The following is an 8533-nucleotide window of genomic DNA, read 5'->3' as shown; positions in this document are numbered from 1 at the left end:
GAAGAAGGTTAAAAGATATTTCAACCACATTGTTTCTGCCTATCTCCACTGCTGACAAAGTCTTTCATATAATACCAGCAAATATCAGGCTAATTTTACATTGACCAGAGTTTGGGTGATCTGTGGAACTTGCTAATAGATTAATCGTCAGGCATATTAATTGATTACAGTCAACAAATTGATTATTTTGACAAGATGGCACCGATTAAAATCATATATACATATAAAAGCTTGGTGTTTGTATTACTCATATTATGAGTCATTTTAAATTTATTTTGCACCATTCTCACTGATTTTTTGAGAGTGTACTTGAAAATTGCTTTTATTTTCTCAGTGTGTGATTGTTTTTCTTATATGATGAAGTGGGGGGGGGGATTGGTGAACAAAGCTCCTTGGAGTAACTACTGGGACCTCTGGGTGTTGTTTTACAAAACTCCAAATGTAATAATTTGGTGGGTTGGGTAAAGTTAGTTATTAGTAAAGCTGAGCCTTGAAAGTAGCTATATCAATGGTGAAATGTGATTTGTATGGCAGATTATAAACTGTTTGTCAAAGTGAGGAATGTGGTATGAAGAGTAATTTATGGTTTCTGGAGGTGTTGACCACCTGGAGCTTCTTAATAGGTGAAAAAAGAAATCTAATGAGAAGTCAAACAATCCAAAGACTTGGAAATTTTAGTTTCTTCAGGCTTTAGTCCATTCCTAAACATTTTCTTGTTAAATTTTGTGTGTTTAACAGTACAAAAATTTTCTATAACGAGACATCAGATAATCTTTATGTTTAGTGGTTACAGTAGAAACTAATATATTCTGATGACTCAAAATCATATTTATTGACTACTATTTATAATTGTATTGCATTCAAGCAGTGAACGTATGTAAAATAACTTGTTTTTTAAAATGTATTTAATGGGTATAAATTGATCATGACCAAGAATGTTAGCAAATATTATGATACCTAGCCTGACAACAGTGGTAAAAACCATTTTGAAAGGTGAAGTCTGAGGTCATTGATAAATCTTTGCTAGTAGTAACTACTATAGTTGGCAAAATATCAAAAAAAATGTTAATGAATATTGATTCATTTGAAACTGTATATATAAAAATAAGACTTTCTGATTAACAAAAAAAAATGTAATTGTCAAATGAAAGCAAAGTTCTTACATGTCTCAAAATATTGTTTTTGAAATTTCACATTCTAAAAATTATAGAAACACTAAATTATTTAAATTTTTTTAAAGCCAAAACTAAAGGAGTTCCAACTGAGTTTGAATCATGTGGTCAAGAGAACAGTTATAGACAGCAAGGATATGGAGGGTTTGGTATGTATTAATTGTTTAAGCAAGAAGATTTATATTTTGTTATTTGTTTTTGCCTTTGTGTTACTCCTCAGCAGCTTTCAAGATGAGAGAGTGTCAAAAAAGGCATAAAACAATTTTTCTGGCACTATGTGAAGGTGTTTGTTAACCTTCATTAGTTTGCTTAGAAGGACACTATTTTCACCTTTGTAATACTGATGTATTTAGATGTAAGTATGAGTCTGATTTGTACTGGAGAAAGCACACGTTTTGACAGAGAAACTAGTTCATAACCTACAAAAAACAACTGCTTTGTGCTTTTGCTTGTATTTGAAATGCATATTTTTAAATTAAATAGTGAGGAATAATACAGAACATATGCAACAATAGTCCACAATTGTACATTAATAAAACATTCTCCAAAACCTGGAGTTCTAGTACTTACATATATAAATGCATAAATAATGTTTTAAAATTAAATTGTGAATGCATTTCATCCAATAGTGTCAGTAACTTAAAAATATTAATGACAACCTGATTGCTAACAAGAATAAGCAGATTTTGATCCATTATGCCATTCTCTCAGAAAGATAACTCAACCAGTAGAGATTCATCTTCCAACAAGACAATGATAAAGTATATATAAAAAAGGGGACATGAAACTATATTTTGTCAGCAAAGAAGCCAACAAAATACTCACAAACAATAGTTTGTCTGCAAAACTATCCTGACATGAACATTTTTTAAAGATGCATGTGCTTATGTAAGAAGTGAGAATGACAAAATACAACCAAACAACTTCGCTATTAGCAAGTTCCACAGATCACCCAAACTCTGGTCAATGTAAAATTGGCCTGATATTTGCTGGTATTATATGAAAGACTTTGTCAGCAGTGGAGATAGGCAGAAACAATGTGGTTGAAACATCTTTTAACCTTCTTCTTTACCTTCATTCACAAGTTATAAAAACTTCACAATGAGGCAGAACAATTATGTGAATGCATTTCATCCAATAGTGTCAGTAACTTAAAAACATTAATGATTAATCGTCAGGCCTATTAATTGATTACAATAAACAAATTGGTCATTCTGACAAGATGGCACAAAAGAAATTAATCCAATATTTTCACATGAGATGGGAATAAAAAAAATTATAATGTGAAAAATTTAGTTTTCATAAACTCATTGAGCAGAGCACAGATAGCTCATTGTGTATAACAACAAACAAACATCATGGTAATATTTTAGTTACTTGGGATGATTGAAAATAGAAACAATTGGAAACCTTAATTTGTTGGTTATTATCATTAGTCATGACACTAATAGATTAAGCTGAAAGAATCCTTTCTTGAGGGGATGGTCATTTAGCATGATTTGGGGAAATCCTGAAGCTATTCATACTAGAACTGAACTTATTTCAATTGCATAGCATCTTGAACCTCTTAAATGAATAACAAATTTTTTTAAGGTTAAATCTATATTTATTATTTTCTCTAATACTAACTGCAGCTAAATCATTAAGGTACAATAATATGAGATTTTGAAATAAAATTAACAGGGTCTTTTTTTCCACTTTGAAATCATCATTTTGAAATATTTTATTTTTTCATATTCACAATTTCAACTTTACCTTTACAAATTTAGTTATTTTCATTTTATAGCTTTCTTGTCTGGCTTGTACCATGCACATAGTTTAAACCCTGAAAAACAACAAGTGGGAACACATTAGCAGGTTCTCGTATACTAGCACATTGTGCACTTAAACAATGCAGGTAAATAAGCTTTGGTTGTTTTTTTCTATAAGTTCTAAATTCATGGTCAAAACATTTTCATGTACTTTTTAAATATGCATTTTAGAACATAAATAATACACGACTCACTAAAACGTACTATCCCAAAACAACTATGATATAACTAGCTTTCTAACTAAGCTAAACAGTAAGTGTGTCACAGATCATTAGACTTTTAATCGTGGTCAACTGTATCAAATAAGTAAGTGGTGTTGGAAGAGGAATTGACATGTTCTGGTGAAAGTAGAAACCAATCATCTAGTGTTCTTGTTTCTGTTAGCAAAATTAGTAATACCAGCAGCATATTGGGTGACCAGTTGCTTCTGTGTCATAGGAGATTCGTAGGGAGCAAAACTTTGATTCCACATTCTGTGATTAAAGTTTCAGCTTTGAAACTTGCAGGGAATGTTGTCCTAGTTTGTGGAAGAGTTTCAACTCCGTGGAAGATTGGATCTCCTTAAAATCAAAATATAAGTAAAAAAATAGTGAGACATGATGGAAAATTGCAAACTATGAATACCTACAATAGTGGAGGTTCATAGGTTGACCTTAGTAACATCAGCTGGACTGATCTTTCTTACAAGTATACAATATCTTTCTCCACATCACTAATGTTTATCAACTCAAACATGAATATGTGTACCAGGTGCATGTCCTCTTCTACCAAATGCATAACAATGAAATTGTATATTTGACCTTGTCATATTTTGATTCCTGTAATTCCTTCAACTAATAATAAAATTATCAACTACAGGCTTTTTTAGGTAAATAAAGAAAAGATATGTGTCATTATAAGCCTAAAATCGAACACCACACAATGCAACAATAAAACTATAGGGGATTCTGAATAAGCTATCTGTTATACAGTACCAAAAATGTTATGCACATCATGTTGATAACAAAATACTCTCAATTTGTACTTTAAACACAACATGTATAGGGTTTGTTTGTAGTTAAGCACAAAGCTACACAAGGGCTATCTGTGCTCTGCTCACCACGGATATCGAAACCCGGTTTCTAGCATTGTAAGTCCACAGACGTACCGCTGTGCCACGGGGAGCGGGGGCGGCACATGTATAGGGAAACATTATTATCTAATTTGTAAAAATTATTTTTGAAGTATTGAACAAGCTCCTAACTTCTCCATTTGCTGGGATATCAGTATATTTTCCCAACCCACAATAGAAGCCTCACTAATCAATTCTTAACTTTCAAGGCAGTTTTCAAAAGCACGTGTTCTTATTTGGTGCAAATGTTTACTAATACAAAAGTTTTTGTTTTTAATTTCTGTTTCAAGCTTACAACCATCCTTTTGCATTGGGCTGCAATAAACATTAATTTGAGAGGAATTTATTGATCTTGTATATAAGTGAATTTGATGTTCATAGTATTAATATCTTTTTGAACCTTGTTATAGATTATTTAGAAAGCCAGTTAATTAAGTCAGAGCCGTTTTTGGACATTGTGTTTTTTTCTTGTTCTAAAGTAGTTGTTTGGAAGTAACATGAATATTTGTTTTGAGAACAAACTTGGAGAACATGAACTTGGACTATTTTACCTACACTGTTTAAGTGCGCAATTTCATGTCATGCCAGTGTGTGAGAATATGCTATTGTGTTCACAGTATGATGAGTTGTTTTACAGGGTATAAGCCAGCCAATAAAACCATATAATTAAAATAGATGTGAAAGGTAAACAGTTGAAATTATGAATATCACTAATTGAAGCTGTAGTAACATAAACATGTACAAAGATGAAGAAAGATATAGGTAATATATATTCAGTTTAAAATTTCATTTAACTACACACTGATGATTTAGCAACAGTTGGTCTTAGGGCAGAGAAAATAACACACAAAATACTACCTTGAAATATCTGATATTCATTTAGAAGGTTTTAGAAGTTAGACAAATTAAATAGAAAAGCATTTTCCAAGCATGCCATGTAAATATCACCTTGAATTCTGATCAACTCAATAAATGCCTTAGAAATTAACAGACAGACATTTAGGAATTTTGATTTTCTGTGTACAAGAGACTTGAAATGTTTGCTAAAATCTTGCCAAATTTTATAAAGATAAACATAGAATATTAAAAGTTTTAGTGGGTATAGTTTAAAGTTCCATAGGATTCTGTGCTGAACTGTGGGTAAATTGGCACACGTGGGGTGAGAATGGTTACACTTTCCTCCTGAATAGAATCTATCTTTATCACAGGTTAATCCTCAGCTAAAAGCTGGGTAAACTGAAACAATTGGAGTAGAGTGTTCTGCTCAAGGATCCAGAGCATGATGCAAGTCAGTCTCAATCTTGCAACCATCCACCTTCTTGTATAAATAGCTTTATTGTTTTTCGTGATGAATCAACTTGACCAACATGTTGCCATAGGGTTAAAGTACTCAGTAGCTGAAACTTTGTGCTACGAATAGATCTTTCTATTATTTTATTGAGTGTGTTGATCACTGGATTTTTTATTTGGAAATGTCAAACTGTAAAAGTCACTTCATTAATCTAATTTTGTAGGAATCTAACATTTTTTGAGATTCCTTAGGTGGAAATTGGCATTTTAACAGTGTTAGTATTAAATGGTACTTGAGGGGCATATATAAAGTTAAACTTGTGTTATTTTCAATTTATTCAGAAGAGTATGGAGACTACCACAGATGGGGAGGATCCCCAACTAATTTGGACAACATGGTGGATCAGAGCACAGTGCAGGTAGCAAGGATACAGAAGACTTGGTATGTATTAATCATGTAATCATTGTGTTTTATATTTTGTTATACTTACTTGCCTTTGTGTTACTCCTCAGTAGTTTACAAGATGAGGGAGTGTCAAAAGAGGCATAAAACAATTTTTCTGGCATTTTGGGTAATATCAATAGTTCTAAACTGATTATTACTTGTGTTAAAATAAGTTACATACCAAATAGTTCAGGAGTCACATCCAAGTAGTTAAAAAATTAACTTTCATGTGCATATAAATACATCAGAATTACTCATTTGACATTCTGTAAAAAATGTAAAACATGATGATGCACATAGGGGGAGGGTATTGTACTTTCAAGCAAACAAATGAAGGTTAACAAATAACCTCAGATGTTGTTGTAGTCTGGCAAGAGAGTAATAATTACAAATGGGCCATTTGAAACAGATTTCTTTTTTCTTGTAAGTCTAACATGTGTGCTTTTTTGTGCATTTTACATCCATACAGCCTTAGCAGTCAATAGTAAATGTTTTAAAGTGTTGTTTGAACTGAATCTTTACTGTTTAAGGTGCTTTTGTGCCCAAATGCTTTATTAGGGTGTTATGTAATTTGTTGCAGTTACTATTATAAACCACTATCATGGTTAATGATAAATGAATGAATAATTATCTAAAATTTAATTTTGATTTGTACTGGAGAAATCACCCATGTTTTGACAGAAAAACAAAGTCTTACAAAACAGATAATCTAAAACTGCTTTGTCTCCTTCATAGTATTTGAAATCAGATGTTAATAATGCCTTGGTATATTACACCAAAACCTTTTGTAGAATACTAAGTCTGGTATTGTGAAGGTCGTAGGGATATTGAAAAGTCTATTCATTTCTTCTATATTTTACACGAGCTTTTTTAAAAAACATAATTCTAGTGTAAATGATTTTATCAATACCTCATGAAATTAACTTTCTTACAAATATCGTTTGTTCCATTAAACAGGTATTACCAGACATTAGTAGATGAACATTAGATGACTTTAAAATGTAAATACTCAATGCTTTTTACACTATACAATCAGTGTCTATCAAGAACTTTCATCCAAATACACCAATTCTACACTCTCATCTACATAAGCAGTAACCTTTTTGAGAATGTCAAAAGATTTTTAAGGCAATATTTTCCCTTAGTGAAACCATGTTGACTATCCAATAAAATTCTAAACTTTGTTAAATGACTTTGTAAAGCACTTTTATGAGACTGTCCAAAACTATTCCCACAACAGATGTAAGGCTAATGGGTCTATAATTACTGGGACAGTTTTTATCACTTCCCTTTAAAAAGATGAGTTACATTAGCTAACTTCCAATCCCCTGGTACCTGCCCACTGATCAAGGGCTGACAAAAAATAGTAGCAAGTGGCTCACATATCCCATCTTTATCCTCCTTCAAAACCCTTGGGGAAATATTATCTGCCCCAGGAGTCTTATCATTGTTTAAACTTTCAAATTTTTCCTTAACCAGCTCATTATTAATGCATCTTGTTCGATCTTGTATCCATCTATCAACTGTTCAAGATGTGGAATACTGCTTAAATCTTTGTTAGTAAAAATGAAGAAAAAGCTAAATTTAATAACCCAGTCGTCTCATAATCATAAGATACGACCCTTCCTTTATCATCCCTTAAGGGTTCTACTCCCATCCTAACATTTAAAGAAATCCTTACTGTTAATTTTTACATTTTCAGCTAACCTTTTCTCATACATCCTTTTTGATGTCCTAATTTCCTGTTTCACAAACTTTCTTGGTCTTCTATAATATTGTAAATCTCTTGTCATACCAGTTCATATAAATTTATGATGCTTCTCTTTAATTCTATCTCTTATACTTTCTGTCAGTCAACCTGGTTTTTTACTTGCAGCTACCCTTTTATTTCTTTAAGGAATATGTTTACATGGAATAGTTAAAAATTTTTCACATCTGATCAGTGTTTCCCCAATTCACAACAGATAATTCTTGTTGCATCCCATCAAAATTTGCTTTTTTGAAATTTTTAAACCAAAATATCATTATTCGTTATCACCACATGCTGCAAAACATTGAACCTAATAGAGTAATGATCACTTGCACCCAGATGTTCCCCAGTTTCCATGTTCTCGATCATTTCTGAATTTGAAGTTAACAATAGATCTAAAATAACATTGATTCTAATAGGTTTCTTGACTAATTGGTGAAGAAAGCCATTTGAACAGTTTCCAAAAAACCTTTCTCGTTCATGGTTTAACTTTAGCATTTCCCAATCTATATGCCTGATATTAAAATCAACCATAATTATGACTTCATTAACAGCTGAATTCTAAATTTCATTGTAAAGTTTCTCATTAAATTTATCTGTTTTATTTCTTATACTTCTAGCATTACAACAGTAACAATTAGGCCTATCCTTATAACTACTTCTATACTCTTTTCCTATGCAAAACTTTTCTCTGCCTCTCATTCTTTTTTGCAGTTAGTTTATCCTGATCTTCATCACTGTCTAGTTCTAGTTTAAAACTTCCCTTACAGCTGATTTAATAGCCACAGCAAACAAGCCAGCCCCTATTTTATTTAAATGTAAACCATCCATTCCAAAGCACTCTGTTCTTGCTCTGAACTGATCCCTTCTGAAAGGGGGGAGTTTGGAGAATATAGGTTCCTGGAGGAAATGCTGGGGCCCCTGGGTTTTGTTTTACTAAAATCCAATTTCTAA

General features: G+C 31.9%; 1 long non-coding RNA gene across 1 annotated transcript in view; it reads left to right on the top strand.

Moving 5' to 3' along the window:
* LOC111089128 overlaps positions 1 to 5827 on the top strand; it is a 20300-nt gene extending 14473 nt beyond the window's left edge. The window contains exons 3-4 of the long non-coding RNA XR_002613460.1: positions 1241 to 1321; positions 5727 to 5827. This is a non-coding gene — a long non-coding RNA (uncharacterized LOC111089128). The remainder of the gene's footprint in view (positions 1 to 1240; positions 1322 to 5726) is intronic.
* The last annotated feature ends 2706 nt before the right edge of the window (positions 5828 to 8533 follow it).

The sequence above is a fragment of the Limulus polyphemus genome, unplaced genomic scaffold, assembly GCF_000517525.1.
Source record: "Limulus polyphemus unplaced genomic scaffold, Limulus_polyphemus-2.1.2 Scaffold5319, whole genome shotgun sequence".
Taxonomy (NCBI): Eukaryota; Metazoa; Arthropoda; class Merostomata; order Xiphosura; family Limulidae; genus Limulus; species Limulus polyphemus.
This window is presented reverse-complemented; position numbering and strand designations above follow the sequence as displayed.